Source organism: Petromyzon marinus, chromosome 1, assembly GCF_048934315.1.
Source record: "Petromyzon marinus isolate PM22_M1 ecotype Great Lakes invasive population chromosome 1, UKy_Petmar_22M1.pri1.0, whole genome shotgun sequence".
NCBI lineage: Eukaryota > Metazoa > Chordata > Hyperoartia > Petromyzontiformes > Petromyzontidae > Petromyzon > Petromyzon marinus.
In genome coordinates this window covers 8134790-8149871 of record NC_133667.1, presented here as the reverse complement: position 1 = coordinate 8149871, position 15082 = coordinate 8134790, and the positions used below count along the sequence as shown (strand labels likewise).

The 15082-nt window shown below is 40.7% G+C and overlaps 1 protein-coding gene across 1 annotated transcript in view; it reads right to left on the bottom strand.

Moving 5' to 3' along the window:
• Positions 1 to 596: 596 nt before the first annotated feature.
• The window catches only part of LOC116941482 (uncharacterized), a 66913-nt gene continuing 52427 nt past the window's right edge, over positions 597 to 15082 (bottom strand). Inside the window, exon 6 of the mRNA XM_032952597.2 lies at positions 597 to 14747. The gene's annotated coding sequence lies outside the window, so the exon portion shown is untranslated. The remainder of the gene's footprint in view (positions 14748 to 15082) is intronic.

The window sequence follows — 15082 nt, the reverse complement described above, 5'->3', positions numbered from 1 at the left end:
TGAAAGGAGGTATTTATTTATTTATCAGTGAAGTTATTTTAATTGAGACAACGATTCTGTAACAGATTGAGGATTATATATCCAATTCTATTTGTGAGATGACACAAATACTCAGCTTTTTTTTACAAGATCAGGGTGTTAACCAGACCAAAGGTTTGATGTGGGATGAGAACCTGTCCCAGTATACAATTGGACAAGGGTAATGTACCAACAACAACCGCCATTCGCCACTAAGTGGTGGTGACGTCACCACGACGCTTGTGCCAGGCCATGTGCACCTTGAGGCCACGTGAAGTGTCGAACGCCTGCTGGCAGGTCACGGGGCAGACCCAAGTGCCACGGGTCGACTGACTAAGATGACTGAGATGGCGCACCACCTGTGCCCCCTACTGTGCCAACCTGCTGTGCTTTAGCCACCCGGCGCTCCGCTCGTTGTTGTGAGCGTCGCTCCTCCGCCCTCCGTTGTTGTTGGAGGGCGACTACCTCCAACTGCCCAGTAGCATCCTTCACGAGCCTCCTCCACAGAGGCCGATCTTGACACCGCTGGTACCAGTCATCGTACCGTACATCATAAGACAGAATATGGAGTCGGGAAGTTGATGGGTCAATGTTTATCTACCACATGGGTTACTGTGGGTGGTAGTTTTATAATACATTTCCACCACAAACCATTTAATCTAAAAGAGAAAGCGATCGACTTAATTGAACCAACTTCACTCAAAAGCAAAGGCAATGATGCAGCTGTAAAACTACATAGTATATACAGATGTTTACACTGGATCGTGATGGGCACACAAGATGTAACAATACAAAACCAGCAGCAAATAATTCCGGCACAGGTTAAGGTTAAACATGTACTTATTTAATTATTCAAATTCTACAAGTTAAACGGTCAAAGTATTTAATACTGTTCGTGGCCAATGTGGATTCGGAGAGGACGCTGCCATGGCAGTGCTAAAAACTCGGGTGCATAATGGAGAATGCCAGTTGGAGCGACACAGTTGGGTATAAATCACACGCATACATACTTTGCACACACGTACACAACTCGTATATATAAACCCTCCCCCCCCCCCCCGTTCACCATAAAAATGAAGGGGAAAGTGTGGCACAGCACACTGGGGGATCATGCTTATTTTATGTCGAGTACGTCCAAGCCAGGTCCAGATACCACCTGTCAAGTGTGTGCATTACCAAGAAGATGCTCCACATATCCCCCATACACACAGATTATTCTACGGACAAATGTCACTGCTTTGTTAGCGAGCACCTATTCAAGTTGGTTGCCATGACGACTGAGGGGTTGTGTGGGCAGCACCAAGAGCGTCTGCCTGCTTTGCTCTCGGCAGTGTCAATGATGACCACACAGCAACAGGCGCGACTCGGTTCAGACCGAGCGAGCCCGGGGGACGCCTGGCCCAGGTTAATGTATCGGTCATAAATTCTGTATGCATTGTCAGCAATCGGCTTCGGATGAAAGCTACGACTGCCACGATGACACCGACAGTACACACAACGCAAAAAAAACACGCACAAGCACTCACACAAGCATTTTTTTAACCAGCTGTGCCGCACGCGCACTATTAAAGGATTACGTTACTTAAATGTTGTCTCAAAGAAATAAGCTCCCGAGCCATCACCACTGCCATGGTGCAAAATTCCTCATACTTTACACCTCCCAGGTCCCCAGCAACGCGCTCATCGGGAAAGAGGATGGGGTTATAGATAAGCAGTGCTTGAAAGAGGAGAGGGGGTGGCGCACAGGGTTTGGGATACAAGGAGAACTTGTGTAAAGGAAAAGCAAGGGAAGGGATGCAAGAGGGGGGGGGGGGGGGGTGCTTTGGGTGATGGTGGGGAACCAGGTCATGTCACGAACGAAACCCCACAATTGCGGAGGCACTATTCATGAATGCGATACTGCGCCGTAATGAACAACAAACCAAAAGCCAAGTGATGCAGTGTGGAAAAGCGACGTGATGCAGACTTTGGCCCCAGCTGCCAGTCATGAATTTGACATGATCTCCCCCCAGCCTTAACTCTCTTCCTATACACAAGCCATCACCATAACCTTGACAGAGGCCCTTGCCAAACGGAAGTAGTATTAATCCTCACGGCAAATGTTACATTTACCCAAAAAGCCTTATTCTAGTCCGAACAGTCTTAATCATAGATCAAAACATATTAAATGCTGATTTGAAGCTTTCGTGACTGCAGGAATCCATACTCTTTGGTTCTTTCGGTAAAGTCACGTAGTTATAAAAAAAAAAATTTTTTACTTTAACCCTTTACACCTAGCATAACCCATTAATCATAACCATAATTGTTGCCATACGTCTCAATTTCACCATAGTCCCAGTCATAATAAATCGAGGCTTCATTATTCTTATAACTTAAGCCATTACTTTAATATCGGCTCCCTGATCCCAATTCCTTTCCTAGCATTTGGGCCACAGGCTAAAATACTGTTAATAACATTTGGTTAAGGGCTAGGATATTAAGTTAGGAATGAAGTCTGAGCACCCGAGTGAATTAGTGTTAGAGCAACAGGATTCACCCTCTCGGCTTCCACATGGGCCACGGGTCATAAATCAGTATTATCGTCGCCAGTTCACTTTTCTATACTGCAGAATCATGTTTGGTTTAGTTTTGCATTACACAGCCATGGTTTATGGAAATACATCATCACGCCCGGACTATATAAAACGAGGACAGCTTTGACCGTTTTTTTTTAAAAACTCAATTCGATAACACTTCAGACGTACATTTTGTGTTGTGACAACACATAACACGGCCAAGTATAATGTTGTTAAAAAAGAATGTATCTTACTTTTCTATCGCTTTAAAACAGTCTTGTTACTGCATACAAGAGGGTGCTGTGTTGTTTTGAAACATTTGAATAAAAACGTTTACAAACATTAACGTGCATCAGCCACAAGACGTGAGAAACGTTCACAAAAGATCTTGCAAAAACCACCAAAAGCATCAGTGTATATTGAGGGTGGTCTCTAAAACTAGCCGTTCAAGTGAAATAAGATAAAATACTCTTGATGGGCAAATTATTTGGTAAATGTAATTTTTACTCCCCGTAAGTCAATCGCGCCATTCTGGTCATCACATTATCTCTTGCAGTGGGCGTTACATCAATCTTTTCTAACAACAAAAGCTTGCCATCAGGCCAATCGGATTCGGCATAAGTTTAATTTTCGTCAACACTGGTGACAACTCTGGACACCAGATCGTTTTGGAATTCAGAAAGCATGGCTATGATGTCACAGCAGTGACTCAAACCCAAACTGTGTTCAAGTTTCACCTTTTTGCTCGAGGTCATCGGTACAGCATCTTTCCCTTGCTAACCTGCACTGCCATAAATGTGCGTGCGGTTTTACACACGCAAACGTCTAACAACATAGCCATGCTCTTTAAGAGTTTATTTCAAGCCGATTGGTGATACGTGCCGCAGTGGAACTTGCAGAGTATTTAGCGAAGTTTCTTGCAACCTTCCATTGTGGCATTTCAACCTTTGCCAATGTTGGCATAGATTGCTCTGCGGGTGTTAATATTAGCTTGCTTATGATAAAATACAAACAAATTTAAGGGATACACAGGCAATGTGTCATTTACACCTCTCCCCCACCCCACCACCACCAGTACTGTATAGTAAATTGCAGCTGTATTCTTTGGTTCTTTCGGTAAAGTCACATAGGTAAAAATAATGACGGGCGCTTGTGTTGCGCCCGAAACGTCGTGATTTAATTTAGTTTTAATTTTTGTTTTATTTTATTTTTACCGACGTGACTTTACCGAAAGAACCAAAAAATATGGATCCTTGCAGTCACGAAAACTTCAAATATAGAAATTGCAGCTGGTTCCAACATTTTTTGGCAAAAATACCGAGCAGGGAGGTATAAAAATAATATTTTTTTACATCGCTGTTTACCAGGAGCACGTGGACACAACTAACTCAACTTATATTTAAGCTAAGAGATCAGAGGACAATGGTGGAAGGTCTGCACTCAGTCAAATGTTCAACTTAATTCCCAACTTCAGCTGTCTGTTCATTTCCTGCTGGGAGCTATGAAATTTATAAGTCGATGTTGAAGACCAGGCCGACACCAGCATTGGCAAGAATTGACCTCCAGGCGCAAATTTCAGATTAAATACCGAAAAAAATGGCAGCACAAAATTAAAATAATTTACAATAAAAATACTATTCATGTGTAATTGGGGAAAAAAAAATCAATAAATGCACTGAAAGCTAGAATTAGCTCGCTGGACGATAGCACTAAAATTGAGTTTGATAACCCCAAATACAAAATACAAGTTTATTTTTTCCAATTCAACAAGGTATTGGATTGAAGCATGCATCAACGGTTTGGTTTAATGGTGGTAATAAACAGCATTTCATGTTATCTGTAAGGCCCATGGGCTGATACCGTAAATGTTTTTCAGTGACTTCAAAAAACCATGTTACCTTCAATAATCCTACTATAAATACATTTAAAATACCAACCTTTGTAGTCAATTAAACGTTTTTGCCAATCAGGAAATTGGAATGTTGAAACTCTTATAACAGGAACTATTAATCAAATTGCCATCCGATGGCCCAACCCAGACCACTCACGAATGCAGACAACGCTCAGTTATCTTCATGGCAAAGTAATAGGGGTACCTAAAATATAAACAAATACAACATCTGCATGTGTAGCCAGAAGCTGGTTTACCCACTGCACACTGCTCATGTTTATTTATTTAATCAGAGCTGCATTATGCATAAAAAAGCAGTTTACTAACACTTACAATGTTGAAATCCACGCTTCGTTTGCAGGGAGGCAAACATGTTAACATTTTTCACATGACACACAGTGCGATAAATTACATATTTACGCTGCACAGTAGGGGGGTATAACAATTAACTGATTAATATCGATACATGCAATGAATCGTGTGAAAGAATCGATGTTTTTAAAATCGTGTATGTTGTACGTTATAAGTTCATGTCAACCCCCGCAGCCAATCCAGCCAACAGTGGCCGTGACATTCATCCCATGTGATTTGCTTTGCTGGGGCAGACATGAGAATTGTTGAACTCCTATTACTTGCCACAAATACTTGACATTTCCCACCGCCCCCACCAAACGATCTGGGTTTGTGAAAATGCAAAATACAATGCAATGTTCATGGAGCGTAATTGCACCGCATTAACACGTGGATAAAAATAATATGTATACATTTTTTTTGACAAACATAATATCTGTTTTATATGCAGTAGCAAGACTGAAACACAAACAGAAAAGTTGTATTTTTTTTTCAAACCTCCGTTTAGAAACACAAACATGAGTTTATCTGTTACAGAAATGTGTTTGTTTTTAAAACTTTACACTTTTGTACATCAAGGACGGATTACAGTGAATAATTGGGTTTAAGAGAGCAAAAAAAAGTTCAGATTACATATATTTACACGAGGGAGCAATAAAGAGCGCTACATTAATGTGAAAATAACAGCGAAACAAAACATAAAATTTAAAAATATATTTATATATAAAATGTCGCTCAGTAAATCTGTGAAGCATATGTTGGGAGGGACACTGACAAAAACACTTTTTTATTGGCATGTTTTTAAAGGGGTAGCATCTCAAACTATACAGCCTCCGATACACTTTGCCTAATCCAACCGCTTATTGGTGTGCTTATGTGCAGAAGCAAACCTTAAGTCTTAATTTTCAAACTGGAAATGTGGGCCTTCGTAGGAAAATAATATTTCTTATAAGTTTCAAATTGCATCACGAATTACATCTAAATTACGCAACCAGCGTTATGTTGTGCGAATAAACACTGTTGAAGGACCAACAATCAACAGAACTTCGTATCATCCTGTTGGGAAATGGCCCTGAGAGGTGACATTACAAAACTAACGCAATATGTTGCTATTTTCCTGGTACCAGAAGGTACTCAATTATGCTTTGTCAGGAATGATTCGCTGCATGGCAATCATCTGATGGACACATACAAATTACAGCCCCCAGAGCTGATGTCTATCAGTAGCCTAATGTTGTGTCAGTGACTGACAGCTTAGCTTAGATTCCTAGACGTGCCTCTTGCGGGAGGGCTGATGTCCATGTCTGTTCAGTGAACAAGCACTCAACATATCTCGGGTGAGAAACAGACGCGAACCCTAGATGCCAGGATCACAAATAAAGCGTATTTTTTACCCAAAAAATTTGTTGTAAGATAAATATGGAGCGAATGACTTGGTACTCCATACAGCTCAGGGAGGGGTAATTCTACTGGCTGTCGTAAATACACCATTAGGGAATGACAGGCAAAGCATTGTGATGTCACTTCCAGGATTTTTCCCCACACGTGCAGGAATTGTGATGTATCAACAATTTCCTAACACACCTAAGATACCGTTAGTACAATTGGGGCATATTTGGTATTTTTTTTCAAACCAGCATGAGTAAACCGTTTTAAAATTCAACCGAGGTCTAAAGAGAAGATGGAGGACGTATTCCTTGAACGGTGAGTGTGACAGCTCCATTAAAGCAAAAACTACAACCCCTTTAAAAAAATACAAACCGTCCACTTCAGTTTGAGAACAGATGACATTAAATCTCTAGTATTTTTTTAATAATAAAAAAACAGCTCATTTGTGGTCAATCACATTTAACAGCTGTCTTTGCACACCAAGGTTTTGAAACAAAGTGAACACAAAATTAATCACATGCATATACGATCACAGGTGCTTGACAAATGATCGAACACCTGCAGGAAATAATCTAATAGCTTGAATTCACCTCATTAGCACATCACCACCAGCAAATGGACTCAACGACTCCCAACAGCGCAAGTGGACTGTATGATTGGTAAACACTGCTAGATTGCAGACTTCAAATACTGTACTGTGGTCTTCTGTTTATTCTGCATACACTGTTAGGCAGGTGCTTTTGAAGAACTATTAAGGTCAGCATATAGTGTATGGTGGAGAGGACATCACCACACAAACCCAGCTACCTATATCTCCTGGCTGGTGAATCATGAATTGGGCCGAGTATTCATTTTAGACGAGTCGAACCGTCCCCCACATCTCCGATTAGCACGGTTGGCTACATACGGTGTGAAAGAACATGCACACCAGGTGCGATTTGCACTTGTGATAACCACCATAAGATATGGAACTTAGATTACTGGGAAGATAGCACAATGCTGAACCTAACAATACCACCACTACACAAGAAGCACCCACAGAGGATTGTGGACTTTATAGGATTACAAAAATCTACATCAGTGACCGGGGGGGGGGACACACCATATTGCAGATGCACAGTGCACAGCAGAGGTAACACCAAATAATCCATGAAAACATTTTCACTCCAACATGGTGTGCCACGGATTATGGGATGAAAGAGCCACGCGATTCCGTGAACCTAAAACAATTACACGGATTACAGGGGCAAGCACGGTACATGACTATCGGCTAAATTAATTTACGAAAATTGGCGGATTGCAAGGTCGTGAGCTGTTTCTAAGATCCAAATGGTGCAACATCTGCTACGAGTCTCCTTGAATTGATATTCAAGGAAAAAAAAGCAGAAATATTATTCTACAAAACAAATCAAGTCAGCACTGTTAAATAAAAAAATAAAATATTACCTCTGCATTTCCCTGCAGCATCACACCTACAGCTGTGTTAGCCCTAGCTATTTCTATAGATCACGGCTTGTGATCCACGGAGCATTTTCAATCCACTCGGGATTAGAGCAGCCGCGAAGTGCCAATAATCCGTGAATTAAAGGGATTTGTGGATGATTGAATTTCAAACTTTTGAATTTCTGCTGTATTCAGTATTTCTATGCTCGGCATTTTGAAATAAAATAAAAAACCTGCTGCAGACCTGGTCTACCAGCTCCAACTGAAAAATGATTTAACTCGGCCCATTTGTTTAACAATTATACAGTCCGCTGCCGGCTTAAAACATGACGATAATGGAAATAGAGGATGTGAAACCATGAATTCAGAAAGACAAACTAAAATGAATATGTCAATAATAGTTACAAGTCCAAATTAAACAAACACGATATGAAACGAGCCTCCCCAACACCCACCAGCCCAACCTCCCCTAAACAGACCCATCACGTTCACCAAAAATTGCACATTGCAGTTATTAGTGTCATGTTATCCAGTCTGCAAATATGCTAATACATTTAAATGATATGCCATTCTTTATCCATTTGGTGGGGAGGGAGGGAGGGAGGGTGGGTCATATGCTTCACGCTTCATAATTCGGCAGATACACAACTGTTGAAGTCAATTAAAACAAAAAAGCCCCAAAGTAAAAAAAAACTACAGTACTTACAAGATAATAAAGTTAAGCTTTTTTTTTTCTTCCACAGTAGAAGAAACATTAGAATCAACTTTTACAGGCGACTGCTCCTTGTAGCATTGTGCTCATATATTTAAAAAGGCAAAAGCAAATTTAAGGGAACGGTCCAGGCTGGCAGAACACATTTCTTCCACAAATCTTAGAATTATAAGGTGCCTTAGTCTATTGAAGTATTGTGCTTTGCCATTTAATATTGAACATAGCCGAGATTGGAGTATCTGCACTTGCAAGCAAAGTGCCGGAACATGCATTATTTACTGACAGCTTATTTCCTTTTTTTATAGTAAAGTTCTGTAAAGAACACATTTAAAATGGATGGTGATTCAAATATTTTTCATTCTCCAGAAGGTCAAACTAGGAAATAACAGCTTATCTTTGGCATTACATTCACAGCAATTGTCATGGTTGCTAATAAGATCTATTATGAGATATGCATGTGAATGTGGGGGCAACTAAAAACGCTTAAACTTCTATAGTTGTCTATCACAAGTCATGAAATTGAGCCTTATTGCTTGTTGGGCCCCTTCCTGCTGAAATAAATAGAATATATCTAAAATGTATCTTCATGTTGGCTGATACAATGTTGTAGTTTATCATTGGGCCTGTAATATTATTTTAAGCGAACCAGATCTGGAGGCCATTTGCATCGGTTAAGCATACAAATTGACGAATTAACGGTGGCCGACCTGGTCAACAGTTCGGATATATGAAGTCTCATAACCATGCAGCTGTTGTTACTACGTCCATTAATAAGCTGCATGTGATAAAAGAAAAACTCCAATTATGCAATATATAAATGAACAACATTAACATAACTCCATGTATTACACTCATGGCTAAGCTTCTCCAAATTCAAACGAGGCTTTAGCCCTGCTCATCTGTCAACCAATGGTGGGGAAATGCACATTTACTGTTGCAAGAACCATTCCAAAAGTCATTAAACTTCTCACAAAGGTACTCATTTTAAATAACTTTGGAGGAATGATGGGCTGGATCAACATGATAAATTGGTTTGACTTGACCAAAGTACATGAGAAAAGCATCACCAGTAAAAGTTGATTATTATTCAAAAACAAAACATTTCCTTCAACATCACGTTGATGTCACTAAAGCTCGAGGTGGAGGCTTAAATGTCTCTCTGCTACATTGTCTATAGGATACATAATAACAGCACATTTAAAAAATCGAGAAAATAAAACCACGGAGGAAAAGAAAACGCGAAAATAAATCACATCACACTCTTTCAGAATCCGAGCACGCGATCGACACGATGCCACCGCCCAGCGAGAAAGGGAGTTCATTCACAAGGCCCTGGGCTCTGGGAACCAAAGCAAAACCCCACCACCATCGCCACCACCACCACCACCACCACACCCAGTCACCCTGCCTTGTCTCGGACTAATGTTAGTGTGCCAATGCCAATTGCTGTTGCCCGCGTGGTTAGAGAAATTGGCACAATGCTGCACCAAATACTGTTTGCCAAAGCGCATAAAGTATCAGAATTTGGAGAGGGTGTGGATAACTTTTGAGGTTAGAAAGAGATCCTAGTGTGTAGCTCTAGCATGGGATTATAGCAGACGAAGTCAATTATAAGGATGCCAGGTTATTTGTAGCTCTGCAATGTGTTTTTGGGTTGTACCGCATATTTTTTGGTATATCTGAAATTTTGTTCCACTTGCCAGGGGCTTCAATGGGAACAATTCACAAATAATTAAGTTCCTACAGATGCTCCCAGCACATCGAGGGAAACGACGGATATCCATGTTGAACAACACCTGGTATTACCTGAAAGCACATTGGACAGCTACACAGCACGCAACCACAAAAGCGTAGTACAGTTTGGTTTCCGCAATTTATCGACATTTCCCCCACTCGCATAAATGAGTTATGCTTCAGTGGCATACGTTTGAGAGGGTGTGCACCACAAACCATGGGATTCAACATATCAAATAGAAATTTCCTCAGTAAGGACACATAGAACTCATGCCAGGTGGTTGAAGATGCAATCTAAGTCTCAGCAATGTTTTGCGGCGGTATTTCGAATTGTCTATCAGCTTTTGTTTTCACTCGAGCCCTTCATTTAACTATGATAGCCGGCTGAGATTCATTTCTCCAACTTGCAAAAGGAGATCTGGATGAAATGCACTTATGCGGATAGATTTTTCATGGATTTTGTACAGGGTTATTCCAATGTCCTATTCTGATAATATAAACATATAAATGAATATAACAAGTAACGTGAGCGAATATAGTTGCAATATACAGAATATTAAAACAAATTAAAACTGGCAACGTATGCAGTTCACAAATCACAACATTTACTTTGAGTTGTTGTTTTTCAAGAGCGTCAGTGTGTGCACTAGGGATGGGGTGTTGGATTTATAAAAATGCAGATTCTGATATTTTTATGGAAAATTCAATATGCTAAAATTTCGGCGGCCGTAGCTCCCACGGAGGTCTTCTCAGCGCTTCGCGGCGCCGCCTGTCAACATGCCCTTTTCTTCTGCCCATCCCCAATGTGTGCAGACATTACTGACTAGTGTATGTAGGGTGTGAAGGCATATATGCCGACAAAAAAACATTTCTTTTGGGGGGGGGGGGGAGAATTTATTTGTGGGGGGGGGGTCGACAATCTTTGGAGACCTGTGGGATCCATTTTTTACCACATTTGAGGGGGGGGGGTCCACTTTCTATACCTTTTTGATTCAGGGCTTCTGAAATGCTCTTATTTAGTTGATAAAAGGAACGCCGGGCTTTTATAATGGATGGACAGGAATCACATCATTTGTGGTGCAAACTGCTGGACTGACCATTGTCTCAAATCTGCATTTCCGCATTCAGCCTAAGGGACGCCCTCAGGGAAAATGGCTCGCAAGCGGCTTTAACATTGAGGTTTACAAGGGAGCCGGTTAGAGACCCTCTGTGAAAAGCTAGATAGCCAGCTAGATTCCATCAACTTTGATCACAATAGTGTCAAGGAGAACTGGACATCCTTGAGGGATGTTGTCTACGTCAATCCCTCGAATGTCTTGGATCCACCACTCACAAGCGTTAGGATGTTTGATGAAAATGAGATAACAGTCCGTGGTGGGTGAGAAACATTGGCGCCATAAAGAATACCATGACAAGATGTCATCCCCAAATAAAACAGACTTCAGCAACATACGCAGAGCTGTCCAGGTTAGGCTCAATAGATGTAGGACTCCTGGCTTCGTCGGGAAGCAATCACATTCAATGTTATGCCGATATAAATTACATGAAGTGCTTCTATGACGTTGTAAAGACAGCCTACGGACCACAGGTCAGAACCTTTCCTCTCCTTGGTACAGATGGGTCCACTCTGATTAGAGTTCTTTGACAGATGAGCAGAGTGTTCCTTTTAACGGGTATTTGTCGATCCACAAAGAGGAAATCACCCGCATGCCCCAGGTTGAGGTCAACATGTCACTTGCTGATCCCCACCACCTTAACTAAAACCATGAAGGCTATTAGCCTTCTGGCAAGATGGATGGCACCAGGATCGGATGAATTTCCATCAGAAATATACAATGTAGGTAGGTTGTGCTTGGGTTGAGCTCAGAACATTTTCAAACAATTCTGAGCAGCGCCACACTCTTGTCAGGTCGCGCAGTTGTTCCGCCAAGCCATCATCAACTTCTTGCTCCAATCAATCGTGTCGCTGCGCCACTCACTCCAGGTTATCAATGTCCAAGGGTCCCTTGCTGGTTATCAGCCAGTGGCTTGCTTTGGTGGATTTCTGTTGCTCATTGGCATTCACCTAAACACTGCCCCTTCCTCGCTCTTGTGCCCATCTAGGCAAACTTTACTCAACCAATGCTTTTACTCACCTCTAGCATTCCGTCAAATTTCCAGTCTTCAGAGCCACTCATTAGTCACAACAATTTTCGTTAATGCACCAGACGTGGATGCAGGGGAGGGCATAGCCGAGACAAAGTGCCTCAAGTCGGTCCCTAATTTGAGTGTATATTGCTCCAGGTTTGTTGTGCACTCGTGATCTGTTTTCCTTTTTGATGTTCGTGTTGTGTATTGGGTTTTAGAATAAAAAAACCCTACAACATCGAATGTTAAACAGATTTATATTTATATTTCCAGTTTAGCAAGGGGCTCCATCTGCTGGATAACGTGCACATTATAAACTATGAGTATTCAGTTGCTGTAAAACGTTGGTTGGTCATTAGATACACCATTGTGAACCATCTTGGTTGGAAACCGAAATTATCCTATGGCTGGGGAAGCAGTTTCAGGTTGATGTTGAGGTTAGCAATCAATTCGGCTTCAGGTGAGGCAGAGTGAATTGTTGTGATGTAACCAGGAATGGGATTGTTTCTCTGGGCAGGAGTTCAGTTTGTGGACGAATGTCTGACTTGGGTGGCCAGTCACAAATTGGGCTGCTCCTCATGTTCCACTTGGTGAGCAAGTGGACACATCTTCCCTGGCCTGTCCTCATGTGGTTGAGGGTTGTCCAAGCTTTCCGTGGAAGGATGAATACAATAACCCATCACTAAATCTAATTGTTTGCAGGTGCTTGGTGGATTGTCGCATCACAAGACCGTGAGATATGGCTATGGCTTGGGGGTTAACGATTGATGTTAATGATGATTAAATATAAAACATTACTTGAAGCATTCTTGTTTAGTGTATGGTTGTTTACGTCCCCATTGGAAAATATACAAATAATCTAAATGGGTTCTCAAAAGGTTAAATACAATTTTTGTACCAGTAAGCATTAAAATCAGGGTTAAGTAAAATGAAACTGAAATAAATAGATGAATCATGCGTTTTCTCCATGCGCTCCTCATTCCATTTGCAATAAAGAACGAACAAGGCAACCTGCCAAACATCCAATGCAGGAGCATAATCCTCAAGTTCTCAATAGTATGACGTTTTTTTATATATTTAATTGTAAATTTAAGTAACTGCAAGTGTAACAAACCTATTACAAAACGTAATTAATTCTGTATTATCTGAAAAAACTGCTAGAATTGAAAAACTGACATCTGTGCAACTGTTACAAGAGAGTTATTTCAAATTTTTAAATGTCAATGGTTGAAACATGAACAATTTTTTTTTCAAACATGTAATGTGGAAAACTAATTTATAATGTAAAACCACACCGATTCATACAATCTCAAACATTAGATGATGTATAAGTTGAGATGGTAGAATATAAGGCTTCAGAACAGAGAGATATAACAATTAAGCATTTCCAAAAAATGCTTGTTCCCATTTGCAATTTGCATTTCACAAAATTATTTAAGTAGTCTACATTTTATATTTGATTTTACATTTGTAACAATTAAAATACTAAATTACTTTCATCATATCCTTAAAATATAGCTCTTCAGCATTTCTTATTTGTTTTCACAATGGAGCTCTTTCATGAAATTTACGTTTTGGCAGCATGTAACTAAATGCACTGCAATTAATTTTACAATGTACACCTACTCTGGTGTTGACAAGCTACAAAACACATTTTTAAATACAAGGAAACATGCCATCTGGTATGTTGTAGCAGAGTAATGAGACCCATTCGAGTGGTTTTCCTCTTGTTGCTATTTTTTAGACCACGGTCAATTCGGCTCCGGATGCAAATGGAGCAACAGCATGGTTATGTTTTAGGCTGGGATGCACGGAGGGTGGGTGGTAATTGGGAGTAGCTGATGGGCGACTGCTGAATCAATTGTACACAAAGGAAGAGACAGCTGATGGGCAGGGTTATGTATGCCCGAGGGAGGAGGGTAGGTGGTGGTTAACAGTGGATTGGGTATGACTTTTCCCCACACCACTCGCACACCTCAAAAGTCCGAGACCAGGCCATCAGCGAGGCCACGGGACCGGCTAAACGCAGCTGAACGCACGCACATGCACCTACACCAGCTCAAAGACACGCACTGATGCATGCACACTTCCAATCCCGCTCGCTGCTGTAGTTGTTATCACTGTGATCATAACAATGATTTTTTTCCACTTGAACAAACTCAATATTCTCTCAATCCCAATGTGGCAAAAACGTATGATATATTACAAATTAAAACTTTCAAACTACACGAAAACATTACAATCTTTTTTTTTTAATTTTGTTTAAAATGTGGTTAACTATTTTTTTTTCCATTAAAAATACAAATGAAACTAAAAAATGCACACAAATACAAGTAGACCTCAGTCAGTTTATGTTTTTGTTGCTGTTGTTAGTAATAGTAAAAAAAAAACAAGGAAAAAAAGGACTTGCTTCAGTTTCTCTCAAAATGCTTGTAGTGTTGAATGTGGATTTTTTTAAAGTGGGACCCCAGGTGTGATTCCATCCTCACTTCAGATCCATAAAAATCCCATCAGATCGTCCTGTCTGCTGGGGATGGAGGTAGACACAGGGAGAAGAGAAAGGATAGAGAGATGCATAATTACATTTTGGGTTAGATGTCAGTAAAAGTTCCTTAAACCCTTCCACCACCCACCCAACAGCCATTAAATTAAATTTTTACAAAAACAAATGTGCCAATTTTTTTACTGCTTCAGCACTCCAGTATGTTGGAGTGTTGGAGAGCAATCATTAACATTTAACAATTGGATATGACCTTTCGCTGGTAGTTCTACTAAACTAACTGAAACTATTTTTTTTATTTCACCAGATAAGGCACAATGAGCGAAATAGCTCTTTTTCAGAAGCTACTTCTTCCAGATTGG